The sequence below is a fragment of the Vanellus vanellus genome (assembly GCF_965231255.1).
Source record: "Vanellus vanellus genome assembly, chromosome: 9".
NCBI lineage: Eukaryota > Metazoa > Chordata > Aves > Charadriiformes > Charadriidae > Vanellus > Vanellus vanellus.
In genome coordinates this window covers 5,006,883-5,023,128 of record NC_138914.1, presented here as the reverse complement: position 1 = coordinate 5,023,128, position 16,246 = coordinate 5,006,883, and the positions used below count along the sequence as shown (strand labels likewise).

Here is a 16,246-nt window from a genome sequence, read left to right as displayed (position 1 = left end):
TTCAAACCTTCAAGTTCAAGGTCTTCTTGCCAGGAGAGAGAAGTTTTTGCTTTGTATACAGCAGAGTTTTATAAGGCTTGCCATAAAGCTGAGCAAAGGCAGCTTAGTGGATTAAAATAGCATCAGTGATATCTCTTGTCTCTAGGGTAATGAGTTATGAGCAAAGCAAAGACCTCCAGGAAGGGTTTTATTTCTGTGGAGTCTCTATTAGATGGTACTGTATAGTAAACAAACAACAAATTGTTTCACTGACTCCATTCTCATTTTGCCTAATTGCCTGTCTTGGTTCAGCACTGGTGAAGATAAGACATAAGGCACGTTGTATTTACTTTTACACCCAAGGACTGATTGCTTACTAAAAGAAGCTAGGCTATGTGTTTTCTTTCTGCCTGTAGCTGGAAACTGGTCATTCCTTGCTACAGGTTCTTCTTTAAAGATTTTAATTCAGCACTTTGTGTGTTATTCTGTGGTCTGAGGTGGCAGCTGAGAGAAAGAGTTCCTGTTCAGCTTCTGTAAAAGCATCAGCTTGTGGTGTGAAGGCATTTGGGCCAGGCATTTACAGAATCCTGCAAACAAAGACATTTTCCATTTCTAACAGTAAGCCTCTATATATTGTCTGCGTGTCTTGAAACATAAACTATCTAATAATCCACCTCTATCCAAATGCTTAAGATTACTTAAAAGGATAATGTGTCGGACTGGCAGCATGTTGAATCTCTAATATAGAATCTATTCATCCCAGTAATTGCCATCCACCTCTCATCTGAAACTTACTGTTCTTTAAGCAGTGAATCATGATCAGTCATAACACTATTCTCGCTAATATTAGGAAGGATGCGTGAGAAATTCTTTTAAAGAAGGTAGTCCCAGTTTTGACAAGCTACTTCATGCACAAATATGTCTTTTTTTTTTTTTTTTTTACTGTAGTATTTTCAGGCTTTACAGGGTCAAGATTAACAGAATTTTTCTCTTCTCTACTGGAATTTTTACTGAAATTTGATGGACATGTAAAAAGTTCATTTAAAAAAATCCCTCTGGTTTAAGCTGACAGGAACATTAAAAGAAACAGAAATCTATTCTCTCTTACACAATTTCAGTGTATTTTTAATAACAATACATTACCAAAGTTCCAGATAATATGTCAACTATTTTAAATAAATAAGAAAAAAGGAAAAACGAGATAGGATTTTCAAGAGACTGCACCTTTTAATTTCAGAGTGCAAAATACATTCCTGCAGGAGATAAATGATGCTGTTTTTTCTAGTCCATTGAAAGTAGCTGTCAAGTTTGTTGCCAAATAACATGTCTGACTTCATGTCTAATAGTTAGCAAAATTTAATGAGTACAAACTGAACAATGGAATAGTTCTCAGTGGGAGGGTAACCGAGTTCTTCTTTTGACACACCCCGTTGTTCACTTTATTGTGAGAGATACCTATAGGTGGCCATTCAGTGCTCTCAATGCCTCGCTTGTGTGAAAGAATGAATGTGAAGCCAGGGCACCTTGGAAACGAATCCACCCCAGCTCACAGTCTGAATAGATTTCAAGAGGAGGAAAAAAGGGCAGCCTTTGTAGCTAACAAGAGGGCGTTGGTGGTCTGAGATTTTTACTGTTGATATTTAAGGTACTTGTACCTAAATCTTTGGAAGGGAGTGAAATTTATACTAAATACAGTGATTCAGTCCTTCAGGTGCCTAAATGTTGCAGTCAGTATGGAAGCCATACTTGAAAACTTCTCCAAGTTTTTCTGCTAGGAATCATCTGCCAGCTGGGGTCATCAAAACATAGTGTGCTGTGACCTAAGTGGGCTCTATGAAGAGGCAGCAGAGAAGTCCTTGTGAGAACTGTCACACTTTTCTTTGAGTGTCCCATCCACAACCAATGCAGAACGCGTGGCTCAGGGACTCTCTCGTGGATGTTATCTTTCTTGCAGTTGCCATGGTACTTGGGGGAATCACATTTACCTACATCATTGTGATGGTTCCGTTGCTCAGGTCATGCCGCTAGGATGTGTTAGAGTTAAAACAGTCCCTGAGGAAAAGGTGATGCTGAAATGTGTCATTTAGCTGCCCCATGTGGAACTGCAAGTGCTAGGAATGGATGTATGTTCTGGTGCTTCCCTGCTTTTTCAGTGAACTTGTGTGGCACATTTTCTTCTGTAAATGTAGGATATTTTAAGTGAATTGTCAGATGTTTTTAAAGGCCATATCTAAAGTTCTGAGTCTCTCTGATACTGAGTCTTGTAAACCAACACTTTGTGTAACTTGGAGTTGGGGATACTCTACACATGGCCAGATCAAATTCTGAATGCGTTGACTGTCAGCTCATTGATCTAGCTTGCTATATAGTTTTGAGTTATTGTGATTAAAGACAGATCATTATTTTTCAGCTTCTCAGAGCACAGGATGCTTAGAACTTGACAGTGGAAAACCTGCTTTCTTGTTTAGAAGTGAACTCTTTTGGGGTTATGTTGCTGAAGATGGGTACCTTCTTAGGTAGCCTTAGCTAAGGCCACTTCCAAAGTGTACACATTTATGATAACCTCAGGCCATCTGCCACCCGTTTCAGAATGAATAAAAATATTCATCCTAGATGCATTCTTCCTTATCACAGCCAGTGAATCACAGCAGAATCTATCTTTTGCTGTATTTTATTGTTTTAAACCAAATAACTATTTTATACTCATTCTAGAATCTTTTAAATCTTCCCCCTCTCTTGCCTTTCCCTTAACTTTTGCCCCAAAATAAATGGAAATTTTGCCTTAACTTCTGTACTGACATTTTTACATGCTCAGAAGCAACTTTTCGGAGACCTCTATTAAAATTTTCTCTTATTTCATATGTAATACATGAGTAAAAAATAAATGACTAGGTTAGAAGTATTTAAACAGGAAGCTCGCAGGCAATAAATCATATATAAAATGACAAAAAGACTTTTGAAGAGCCATTTCTTTGTCAGCACTTTCATGGTGAATAATGCCATGCCTGTTGCCTAACAATAAAATTTTGTAAGATTTTTATTAATGCAGAAATGTAGGTATTTTTATATTACAAAATTCAGGCTATTTCATTAAAGAAGTTATGGCATGGCTCTCCAGGTATGTGAATTATTTTCCTTAAATGTTCTGTTTGCCAAGGTAGAATTAAACTGGACTAACCAGGACTGTCAGTGTGCTGACAATTGAGTTCTCTTCATGGAAGTGGTAATGCAGAAACAAATATGTTAATTATATTGCCTAATCTCAAATGGTCAGGTTTGCATGCTCCAAAGGTGTATAGTCGCTATAAGGAAATTCTTGTATTTTCTTGTGCTTGAAAGAGGCACTTGTAAATAATTACAAGATGTAATCACATGAAAACAGGAAGCCTCAATGGATTAGTAATGAGATACAGAGCCTTTCACCTCAAGGTCATTGTTTCTAATCCAGATCTGCTTGGTAGTGTTTGGAAGTGCCATTAGACAGGTGGTTAGTGTGAAATTAGTTGGAAATCTCAGGGCTGTTAGTAAGTACATATCCGCCCAAGAAAAATTGCTGCGGCTGTGTTTTTCTTTCTGGCTGTCTCCTTCCCTCTTATCTAGATAGGAGACAGAATTTCTGCTGTTTTCTTGTATTGAGCCAACTGAGTAAGATTAATGTGATTCTGGCCAGTTTCACTGCTGCTGAGAACTACCTGCTGGGCAGCGATGATGCTATCAGACATGAGTCCTTTGGTGTGGGCACTGGGGGGAAGTCAGCAGAGGGAGGTAGTGGAGTAGTTCATGTTTAAAGGGGAGGCTAGTTGAAGAACAGTGTGGGGGAGCCACTCCAACCACACACCGTGTCCTAGGAAGCTCTGAAAGTAACAGGAGTTGAACAGGTGGGAGCAGGAGAGAAGTCTTTTACCATAGCCTATTCAGCCACTGTACAAGTGTGATACATAGACGATGAAGGACTTCACAGCTCATTAATGACAGTGCTGACTCATTAATGCAGTTGTTGCTGACTTCTGCTGTTGTGACCCACCACCAATTAAACTGACCTTTTCTTGGGTTCCCGGGAACTTCAAGCAAGGGGTCTTGCATAGGAATCTGCCTTTATGAAGCTCCTACTACTCTGTAGAACAGCTATCGCAAGCAATGCCTGTTGGTCCTTCCCACAGTGTCCCTCGTGGGACACTGAGTTAAAGGAAGTACCAGAAGGACACTATATCTGATGACGTCCACAGACTTTCAAAGTTCGTTACCATTCTGACAATTTATCTTGCCAGTGAGGGAATGCATCTTTTAAGATCAAGAAAAGCCAACCACATGAGCAGAAACTGTTCTCTAATGAGTTTAAATTAACACAGTTTTTAAAAGTAGGAAAAATAAGCAGTGTAATTGTTGATTTGACATTGGTTTTTCTTTTTTTGAAAGTATGATCAGAAGAAATGTTTTAAAAGTTTCCCCTTTGTAATGTGCACACTGCAAGAGGAAAGCCCAACCGTTTTAATTAGAGTACCATCTTTGTGAAAAGATAGTGGAACTAATGACAACTGTACCAGGTCACCTTTAATTTTAGACAGGGGAGATGGTGGAGCATTGCTGTTAAAATCAATGGTTCTTGGGGGAGTCTAACCAGCATTGTGGAAGTTAACGGCGTGCCCTCTCCTGCCACCTATAGCTGCTCCATTATCCTTGAAAGCAGCCATCAAATTTGCACAGCTTTAACAGGAACATCTGCTTCTCTCCCCTGGTTGTTTCCTTCACATCTGCAGTGGTTGTGACAGGGCACGTGCTCTTCTTCATTCACCCTCATTACTCTGACCTTTCCTGTGGCTCATTTTTTATGCTCTGCCTCCTTAATGACAATTCTAATTCATCTCTGCGTTTGCTGATAATCTCATTAGGGCCAAGGGAAAATTCACCAGGTGAGGAAGCCTGTTGTTTTCTGGTAAGAATAAAAGTTTGTCAAATCTGTCAAGCTAGCTGGGATACTTTAGAAAGACAAGTTCACTACATTGTTTCTGCAACTTGCCCAGTTGTGACAAGTGTTCCTGCTAAAAAGGGCAGTCCCTCTCTTCTGTAGTGAATGAAATATGTCCCCTTTTCTGGATGATGCATGGTGGTTTTTTGTTGTTGTTGTTGTTTTTTTTTTTTTTTTGCCAAGATCTAGAAAGATATCCAAGTGTCTTCCTGCTATTTAAACATCTAATTTCCATTGATTTCAAATAGACTTCATTGCCAACATAACTGGCTATCTAAAAGCCCTTGAGAATTTGAGATTTCCCCTTCAATTCTACCTCCTTTGAGCCTCCAATCCAAATATGCTTTGTCAAGTGTCCTGGGACTAAGTCAGTGACTGTCTTGCTACATACATTGTAGGAAAGTCATATTATTGCCACTGCTACATCACAAAATAAATGCGCTCAGTTATCAGGGAGAAAACTTCCATCTCATGGTAGAAAAAACCCTTCCAAAATACAATGATCTACAAGAGTCAAGAACCTTCTTAGTCCTTGGGGTGATGACAGTGAGGCTTGAATAGGATTCAAGGATAAAACTTTCAGACTTTCTCCCAGAGTTGTAGTCTCTTTTAGTCAAAGCTAAGACATGGTGTGGAGGGAGACTTCTGATACTCTCTGGTTTGTTCCTGTTGTACAGGTTACAGGATACGGTATCTTCTGTACCATTTTAAAGTCATATTTTAATTTTTCACTTTAAGCTGAATGGCTTAATTGAAATGGATGATCTACCTAATCATTCTCAAGAACTGTCCATTTAAATATGAATGGAAGAAGGGTTGGGTTCTCAGGTGCTTGGAAGGGGATCTGTGGAACAGAGAAAGAATGTTTTAACCTCTAGTTCTTGCCTTTTTGGGAAGGGTCTGTTAACACTCTTTTTACTGGTTCATATAGCTTTTTCACAGCAACTTACATTGTAAGCCTGGGTGAAATATCTTTATTGTTGCTAGTTGCCAAATGGAAAAAAAAAAAAACAAACCACAAATTTGGGTAGAACAAGCAGTATGTGGACTGCAAAAGGGCCTTTTTCTGCATAAGATCATAGGTTTAATAGTATAAATACAATGGAGGGAATAAGGTGAAATATCAGCATAGGATGTGTATTGTAGCAGCACCCATTTGTGCATGCATCTAGTTATTGAGCAAGGATCTCCAGATATGGCTCTCCAAACTGCACTTCTCTGGGATTTTCTTGGGCTACAGCCTGCAACTGACATGTCAAAATTTTAGATTTGCCCCTTTATTTTTAGGTAAAGAAGATTAAAGAGGGAAAGTTGAGAGGCTGCAGAACCTTGAAAAGAAAAAAAAAAAAAGGTATTAATGGTGAAGCTTTGAAAAAGAGTCATCGGTATGAAATAGGAAATGTACAGGCCCTCACAACTTCTGAATTCTGACCTTCTTTTTAATTATTGTTTTATCGTTAGCTGTATAAGTCATGGTCATGGGTTATAAAGTGGGCCTATGGGAAATTGTTATCAGGTTCTGATTCTCATTTTGTTTGATTGTGACTATATTTTATTGTTGTCTCTTTGACTGTTACAGTGTAGCATAAAATGGTGGGTACTCTGCAGGGTTATTTTTTTTCCCTATAAGAAAAAAACCCCATCATTCAGTAATACTGACTGAAAAAAGTCTGTTGGCATTCTGGAAACCTCACTTACGCTTTGCACTTACAGATATAATAGGTAAAATAGCTTAAGTTCAATTAGCTGTTCAGCCAGGTTGGATACAGTCTGCACATGCTGAAACCATTTAAAAGTCCTCATGTCACTCAGAATTAAAAATGCATTTGTGCAATTTAGTTTTATGACCTGTTATTGCTTAACTGGCAGCTGGATCTTATACTTGGACTGCTGTGATGCTTTCCTTGTCCATTCCATCAGAATAAACCCAAGATAACCATTAAAGCTATATAAAACCTGATATAAAATGAGGCAAACTCTGAAAATAATTAATCAGTGGCGATCAAGACATAGGGGCTTTTCCAGGGATTAAAGACCAGCTGAGGAGCTGATGGCCTGGTGCCCAGTGCATTAACCGATCTGATTGCTTGTAACGTTTCTCGAAATTCCATTTGCCTGATTTGCCTATCGCATGAAAATTTCATCTCACTTCAGCAATGAAATGTATCATTCAAATTTGCAGTCTTAGCAACTGGGCCTGTTTTTTGCAAAAGACAATTCTTCTAGTAGCAACAAATACTGCTGCATGATTTTAATAAATACAGAACAATTAATGGAAAAAGAGATTCACTGCCAAAAGTCAGTCTTTTAAATTAAGGCTGTCAAACAGGACAACCAGGAAAAACCTTTGTAAACTACACCATTTAATGACAACAGTTATTTCTGGATCTTTCTTGAGCAGATTCTCAAATGAGGGTTAACTAATGAATAATTATTCATTTGCCTACCTCTAACTGCCAAATTCAGGCACAGTCCTATTACTTTACACTCCCATAAAAATAATTTCATTAAAGGAGGGAAACGCTTCTTTGCATTTAAAAAATAAGAACCAGAAAAGCAGAAGTTTTTTTGTACCTTGTAAATCTGAGCTGTTTTGAGCACTGAAATGGAGCAGACTACAAGTTCCCTTGGTTGCCCTCCTCGGTTTTACCCATTATACTTGAACATGAGAATAAAGATTTAATTTTCACTTGAAACGAAGAAAACACTTCTTTCCTAAACATCTACTTTGTTTTCTGGCAACTGCCCTTTGCTTAATCTGCAGAGCCTAATGACTTAGCTCACAATTGCTGTTTCATATTCTCTAAACAAATATCATTCATGTCTGATGAATGACCTTGAACTGGGTTAAAAATACCTCTGGTATTTAGTAGATTACAAACACTTGTTTTGCACAGCTAAGTCTAAAATGGTCATTTGATGTTTCAGGTGGTGGAGGAATGCTTGGAAGGGCACAAGTTTTTCCTTCTTTTTTAATTTCTTAAAGTTTAGGATAATATTAGAGGCACTTCTGACATGCATGTGAAGTCATAAATTGTACAAGTGCAGTACTGGGTTTGGGTTTGGTGAGCAGCTGCAAATGGCAGCAGGCTGCTGGGGACAGCGAGCTCACCTGGGCGCTGGTGCCCACCAGGGCTGCAGTGATGACGTCTTAGTCAGGATGGCTTCTGCCACCGATGAAGAGCTAGCTGTGGATGTGGATGGCATAGTCCTTCCCAGTTTTCAGTCCCAGGTATGCTGCTTTTGCTTTCCTGTGGCAAGGGTGACCCTGTTTTTAGAGGCCATCAGTCCTCACAATCGGGGCAGAAAATGTAATTTTTGCTTGCAAGCTGGTGAATAACCGTAAGCCTGGCCTATATGGATATGTGTGTACCTGTGGCATGGTTTCAGTTGGGATGGACTTAACTTTTTCGCTAGCATCTGGTATAGTGCTATGTTTTGGATTTGGGATGGGAGTAGTGTGATAACACCGTAATATTTTTGGTTGTTGCGAGGCAGTCAAGGCCTCTTCTCCTCATACTGCCCAACAAGCAGGCTGGGAGGGCACAAGAAGTTGGGAGGGGATACAGCCGGGAGAGCTGACCCCAACTGATCAAAGAAATATTCCATGCCATATGATGTCATGCTCAGTATATAAAGCTGGGGGAAGAAGTAAGGGGGGGGGGGGCATTTGGAGTTAGGGCATTTGTCTTTCCAAGTAACTGTTAGACGTGATGGAGCCCTGTTTTCCTGGAGATGGCTGAACACCTGCCAAGCAGTGAATGAATTTCTTGCTTGGCTTTGCTTGTGTGCACGGCTTTTGCTCTACCTGTTAAACTGTCTTTATCTCAACCCATGAGTTTTCCTCACTTTTACTCTTCTGATTCTCTGCCCCATTGCAACCTGGGGGAGTGTGCGAGCGGCTGTGTGGTTCTAGCTACCGGCTGGGGTTAAACCATGACAACCTGCTTTCTCCAGGCAAGCAGAAATCTCTCTAGGGAACTAGTTTCATTCTTTTTCCCTTTCTCTCATGATGAATTTGTGAAGGAAAGAACAAATGAGAGAAAAAGTGGTCTGCATGTAATAGTGAGAGCGAATGTTAATAGGACACGTGGGAAATACTTTTATATTACAGAGCACAATGTTGCTCATTTGCTACAAGATATGATGGAAAACCAAATCTCTCCCTTGTATTTTCTTCTCTGCTTCACCTAAAATAGTCACACAGTAGAAAGTTTCCCGCAGGAAATGAATAGCACCACTTTACTCCAAGGTACTTTATGAAGTTTTATGCTCTTAGATTTCGATTGTACAAATGATATGTGTGCTTGAACCAGGATGAATGTTACTGCCTGGCTGAAAGGCAGTCCTTATTGATTAACTTTGGCGTAGCACCCCTGCAGGTAGAGAGGCTCATGTTTTAATTTGTTTTTGCTTCCAGGTCACTCTTCATCCACCTTTCTTTTCATTTGCAGCAACTTTTCCCTCCTCCCTCGCCCATTTACGGCACCTACTTTGGTTTCAGCTGTTTTGATTTATTGACCACTCAAATTTAATGCTTCATTCCTTGGAGAAGTCTCAGTGCTTGTGTCTGATCTAAGGTCACCTATGCTACTTATTCCAGGGGACTTTAATCTCCATATGGATGTGACCTCTGACACTCACCAAAGAATTCACTGTATTACATGATTCTCTCCAGCTGTGTCAGCATGTTCCTCCACCTGCACTGAAAGGTTATTCTTTTGATTTCATTAACTTTTTTTGTCTCATTATCAGGGTTTGAGGTCACTCACCTTGTTTTCAAACACACATCTAGATCTCCTGTACCCCTTGGGTTCCTCTCGAAGTGGTTGCTTTTTGGGGGGGAGTTTTCATTTCCTCAGGGGTCACTTCTTGCCTAAAACAAGTTACAGTGGTTCAGTGCTGGTTCTGTGGTTATTCAGTTAAAATGCTGATTGTGATTTTTCCACATGCTATACTACTGACTTCCACAGCCGATGAAGCACCAATGTCTTGATTGGAACAAAGACTGTAACTTTATGGGGTGCGAGAAACTCTTTGGTTGGAAACCTGCACACTGGGTGAGCATCAACCTCAATTCATTCATCTGAAATATCGTTGTATCTTTGCTTACTTGCTTTGTTACAGGTGCTCGCTGTAGTAATCACAATACTGCTATGTATTTGAGGAATGTGAGAGTAATGGATAGCAAACTGGAAGAGGGCAGGTTCAGACTGAACATTAGGAAGAAGTTTTTCACTTTGAGGGTGGTGAGGCACAGGAACAGGTTGCACAGAGAGGTTGTTGAGGCCCCATCCCTGGAGGTGTTCAAGGCCAGGCTAGACGCAGCCTTGGGCATCCGGGTCTAGTGGGAGGTGTCCCTGCCCATGGCAGGGGGATTGGAACTCGATGATCTTCAAGGTCCTTTCCAACCTAAACCATTCTATGATTCTATGGATTCCTTGTTCCTTTTATTTTGTGTGTGCGCTACATCTTACCTTGCTTATTATCGTGGGCAGATTATTATGGGAAGCTATTTCTTGTCCATTTATCTGTAGAGCAGTTGAACTGGCCTTTGGTGGCACTTCTGGACTACCTCTGAACAGTGCCTTACTGCCAACAAGTGAAAAGGTAAAACTTTACAAGTGAAACTGGATGGAATTGTATACTCAGACACAATTTATGAGAAAGTACATATATAAATATTGTATATCCTTGAGGAAGGAGAGCATCTAAGTCAGGACGTGAATGTGAAATTATTATGAAAAAATCCAGTGGCTGATTAAGTGGTAGTCAAGAAAGACTCTGCTGAAATTCTCAGCCTAGAAGATGGTGTGTTAATTTTACCTTCCAAGTGACTTTTATCTTCGTCTCTTGAGAAAAGGCGTCATCTTTAGAAACACCCCTTCTCCTCTTTGCCCCCCACCCCCCCAAAAACCATCATGAGCTGGAGAGGTTCTCATAAATATGTTTGGAAAAAAAAATAATGTGAAAAGTAGCAAATGTTATTTCCCTTAATATATGTGTTTTTCTAAGGATATTTGCCTCTTGGTTTGTGCTTCTGCGTGTTTCATATATTTGTAAGCAAAAGCCGGTGTGAGATGAAGGTGGAACAGATGATGAACTGGCACCAAACTTCTTAGAGTGCTCTCTTCTTCCAAACAGCATCAGTGCTGACTTCTAAACTGACTTGTTTCTCTTACTGTTGTCTGCAATATTAGGTTCCATAGCCATTCATCTCACTATTGACAGATATCCTCTTCCCCTTTAAATAAATGATGCGGTTGATTTTGTGCAGACCAAGCTTGCTGGTTTTGAGGCTTACTGAAAAATGTGCTGAGCTAGGGTCATATTGTCCTGCTATCCAGATGTGCTGTTCTCCACAGTACTAGTTGCTTTCTTCATTAAAGAGGGCAGCTTATGAGACAGAGATAACAACTCTCTTTAAATGTGTATTTTCCATATGTTTCTTGGCTAAGAAATTAGAAGAAAGAAGAGGTTATTTGGGATTTTTGATAAAGGCATGCTGCCTGCATGTATATTACATTGAAAGAGTACTCCTTGGGAGTGATTAGAATTAGTCACAAAGATGAAATGGATGTAGACAGAATTGGCTAGCAACTGTCTGAAAGCCTCCCTCTTTCTTTGATATTTTCCTTGTAGTTTTGAAGTACATCACTGTGGTGTTTGATATTTTATTAACAATAATTGTATTTCCCTCTTTTAATTTGAGGGTTTCAAAGAGTTTCAGAAGCATTAATTGCGTATCTGCCCCCTGACTTCTATGAAGAAAGTGAAAATAAGGTCTTGACAAATGTTAGTTGAAAAAATGTATTAAACTGAGAATAAACAGTTCAGTGGTGATTATTCAGTCAACTCTACTCACAACACATGTGCTGGCTTGTAATGTGCAAGTCTAATATCGTTTGTACGTTCTTGTTCTTCAGAGATGATGACTGTCTTCTCTGAAAACTGTGAAGGAAGGCTGCCTAGCAGCTCTACACAGTTTACCATCTTCTGAGCTGGAAAGCCCACAGATAACAAAGAAATGGTCACAGAGCCTTTTTGTAGCCAGTCCACGAGGTCATTAGGAGGCATTCTGGATGTGGGCACCTGAAGGCTGTTATTATTTGTAGGCCTTATTACAAAAGGCAGCACAATTAATAGCAGGGAGTGTCCTGGAGGTTGCTTCCATTAGCAAGTCCTATCCTATTATGTCTGTGCCCTGTATGGAGAGACAGGGAAAGTGTCCTTAGTGAACTTGAATAGCGCTGGTATTTCTAGGGAAGCTAAGCTGTAAAGAAATTGGGATATGGAGAGCAACACACGTGCCAAACTCCTTATCAGAGGTACTCCAGAGCCCCATAGTTTTTGACATTCATCCTCTGTCCTCCGCAGTGCCTGGCTGGTAGACATCCCTTCTTCGGTATGCTGAAGGTGTTCTATGACAAGAACCTTTCTCTGGTACTGTTGCTGATAAAATGTATCTCTCCTTAGAGAGTTTTCTTATTTAAATGTGAAGACGTAACTGAATTTCAACTGCAAATATTGACAGCCCTTAGGTTGCAGATCTGAATAGGCTTACAGGTGAAGAGCTATGAATTTATGGGCTTTTTATAAGTGAGCCCAAAGGGGCTTTACTCTCCAGAGCCTGGCTTTCTCCCTATCTCTCATTGCAGTTCTCCCTGAAATGGCTTTCCTGATGTGTCTGGCATAGAATTCACTTACTGTGATCTTCATACTTTAAAAATTCTTCAGTCCTCTAATGCCTTGGCTTCCTGAGAATCCATCGATTATAAAATACTTTAAGGCTGTTAGTGAGTTTTTCTGTCATTATGCTTTCAGCTGTACCTTAAATGTACTTTAAACCTGAGATGAAGGTTTATCTAGTGCAAGATGGAGATTAAAATGTGAAGGAGAGCGTTCTTACATTCTTTCTTTTTTCTACCTTTGGGCACATGAATGTAGATACAACAGGTTTCAGTAGATCTAGGCAGAGAATAGACTGACTTGATGGTTAGTTTTTAAGGTATTCTGTGAGTTCTCTTAAATCTGAAAGGCAGTCTGCAAGCTGAGTGCTTGTCCTCTAGGTTGCTGAACACTGAGAAAAGCAGGACAGAAAGCTAGCGTGTTAACACTTAGCATTTGTTCAGCACCTGTTCACAGATGTGTCTGAATATTAAGAAGAAATGTGTGTGGTGTTCAACAGAATAAAAAGTGTTAAGATGTGCGTGAACAAGCAGGAGGAAATATAGATGTGAATATGTAGGAGGGGAAAGACTATTACAAGGGCAATCCAATTAATGCAAATGATGCATGCAGATGTCTTTGGCTTTTTAGTACCTTTCACTTTTGTATTCCGTAAGAGCTGTGCAGTAGGGACAAGGGAGGAGAGTGCTGTCTTCCTTTGCATGGCAGCAATACTTTCAAACCTTAGCATCCTACCCCTGCCAGCAGATGAAGAGGGGACACCTCCTCTTACCTGCTTGTGTAGTTACCAAGCATGAATAAGTGTACAGTAAAACAGCTACTAAACCAAAGGGTGCCTTTATGAGGTAACTTAATTTTGCCTTCTGCAAACATCTGTGTGCCTGTTGACTCCTGGCACTTCAGGGGAGCAGCGTCAGTGCTTTAAAATTCAAACAAGATAATTGAAAGCGAACCCCAGGTTTTTAAGGCTGTATGCTCAGGGCCAACCTGTTTGATTTATTTTGGTATTGACTTAACAGGACTGTTCACCTAAAGGAAGCAGGGTTTGAGCTTGAAAAAAGACATTCTTTCAGCTACCTATTGATTGCTGGAGCTGGATCTAGTCCATCCTTATGATGTACCTTCTGAAAAAACAGCTTCTACTCTTATCTTGGCATCTGATGTCTAGTGAATAATGACTTTAATTAAAAAGACCTGGCCACTTGGTCTTTCAGATGAGATACATAGCAAACACGAGTATGTGGCCTGAGCAGTTCCAAATTTTTGCTTTTTCTTCCCTCCTTTATAAAATCTCCTTCTCAAGAGACAGCCAGAATGTGACCTTGCTCTCCTGAAGTCAACAGAAATTTTGTTGTTGACTCCAGTGAATGCAGGATCACCACTGTAAAATGGAAACCAATGGAAAATTTCCCTTTTTAGTCCAAAGGGTTTTGACTCAGGCTGTAGATCTAATATCTAAATAAATAAATATACTCTTTTAAATTAACAACCTCATTTTACAAAATCTTTTCTGTCAGAACCCCTGGCCATCTGCTTATTACCTCCAAACATGGTCATGCAAGGTGTTTCGTAGAACAATTCTTTGGAATGAAGTGGCATGGGAAATTTACTTATCTGTTAGTGTATTTGTTTTCCATATTGACTTACAGAGAAGCCACTGTCCTACAAGCTGGTAGCTTTTTTTCTTCCTTTTTTGTTTTTCATGTTTATTATGATATGGGTATCAGGCACTCGCATGAATATTCACACTGCCAATAAACTTATTACAGTAGCTATGTAAAATACTTTTATGCTGTCTTCAACATTTTTCCAACTTTCTGTAAAATGCACATTATACATTTTTCTGCTGTAGCATATTTTGCTTAAAAGTACAGTGTAGCTCTTCCCTCACAAAAAAAACACCAAACCCAAACCACCTCTGTATATATAGTTTCTGTTTACATGTTGAGTACACAAATACAAGACTAAATTTCCTTTCCAGGATTGCATATACATAGTTACTTGTCTATTGAGGTTGTTGTGAATACAAATTTTGCAACAAAAGTCAGGCAGCCCTTTAGCTGTGCTTGAAATACTTGGGAAATCAAAATAGACACAGCAAAGGAACTTTGCCAAGCCAACCTTTTAAAAAGTTTTTTTCATATATATGTGAATACTTTCCTCTCCCCCACACCCTGAAGCCTAAATTGCATTGCTAACTCTCTTGAAGGTTATTTCCCACTTAATCAACTCATAAAAATTTCTGCCCAAGATGTACAGTGATCTTAATCACTCAATAAGATTTTGTCTATAAGGATGTAAGCCTTGCCATGTTGCATCAGACCAAGGTATTCTCTATCTCAAAATCCTGTGTCCGGTATTAGTTAGTAATACTGGAAAAAAAAAAAAAAAACAACAAACCAAACCCCACCAACTCAAAACAGGGCAAGTATGGAGTAGGTAGGAAACAGGACAATCCTCCAGTGCTCTCCCTTTCACCTGCCTTTCTTTAGTCTGCTGTACCTTTGATGCTACCCACACCTACACCAATATCTCCACCATAGCCTCATCTCATGTGAGGAGCCTGTACTGCTTTGATGGCGAATATTTTTATTATTCTCAGCGTTGTCTCTCTGTCTAGTTCACTTATTAAAAACCCACCCTGTTCTGTAGTGCTGCTAATTTACAAGGTGCTTTACAAACACAGATAAGAGCCATCTAAGGCTCTACACGAAATAAGACGAGACAAATGCAAGATGAAGCACTTGAAGGCTGCTCAGAAAATTGAGGACATGGAAATGACTTATGCAAAGAGGAGAGGGGTTTTGTGAGAAAGGGTTTTAGGCAGGGTGGAGAGTAAGTTTGGCAGTGGACGAAATGGTCAGGTGCAAGGATCAGTGGAGCTAAGATGTGAAAGCAGGAGCAAGGAAGGGAGAGGATGGGGAAATAAACTCAGAAATAGAGGACAGTGAATTGTCAGGAAAGGCCCTTGAGAGGAAAGCAATAGGGTAGAACATTTATGACAGATTTCTTCAAAATGGGCTGGGAGGGAACTCGGGAAATCTATATAGGTTTGTGTGGGGTTGGGTTGGTTGTTTGTTTTTTGGGGTTTTTTTGTTGTTTTTTTTTTTTTTTTTTTTTTGACAAAACCTGACTATGACAGCTTTTCAGCCTACCTTGTTCTTAGCCTACCTGCAATGATAGGCATAGGAAGCACTGCTTACATGTTGTTATGTTAGAAACTTTCCCTACTATGTAAGATAAGTCTCCTTTCCATTAAATATTATCCTGTCCGTAGTGTCCATTTATGAAGGGAAATAATTAAATATAAAACCTAATGCAAGACAGGAAGCCAAAGGAAGGAGCAGTGCGCTCTGTCTCTGTATCTCTTCTTGTCTAATCCATCTAATTGACTACTCCAATCTCCTTTTCTCCCTATGGCTTTGTAAGGGCCAGGGAAGATAGATTGGAAAATTGACTTGTTATGATGATCTAATCTATATTAATAAGAATAGGATAAACTTGGGGAATAAGCCAGATCCTACAAGATGCTTTGCCCCTTTGTCTTCCTGGGGTTTAAACTGGCCTTTGAGAGATTCAGTATCTTGTAGGACTGTAAAAACTGGCTTTTTC

The 16,246-nt window shown here is 39.7% G+C and overlaps 1 protein-coding gene across 1 annotated transcript in view; it reads left to right on the top strand.

Annotated features, from left to right (window-relative positions):
• Positions 1–16,246, top strand: part of TAFA4 (TAFA chemokine like family member 4) — a gene marked incomplete at both ends in the record, with an annotated part of 50,428 nt that overhangs the window by 24,454 nt on the left and 9,728 nt on the right. The window lies entirely within an intron of this gene.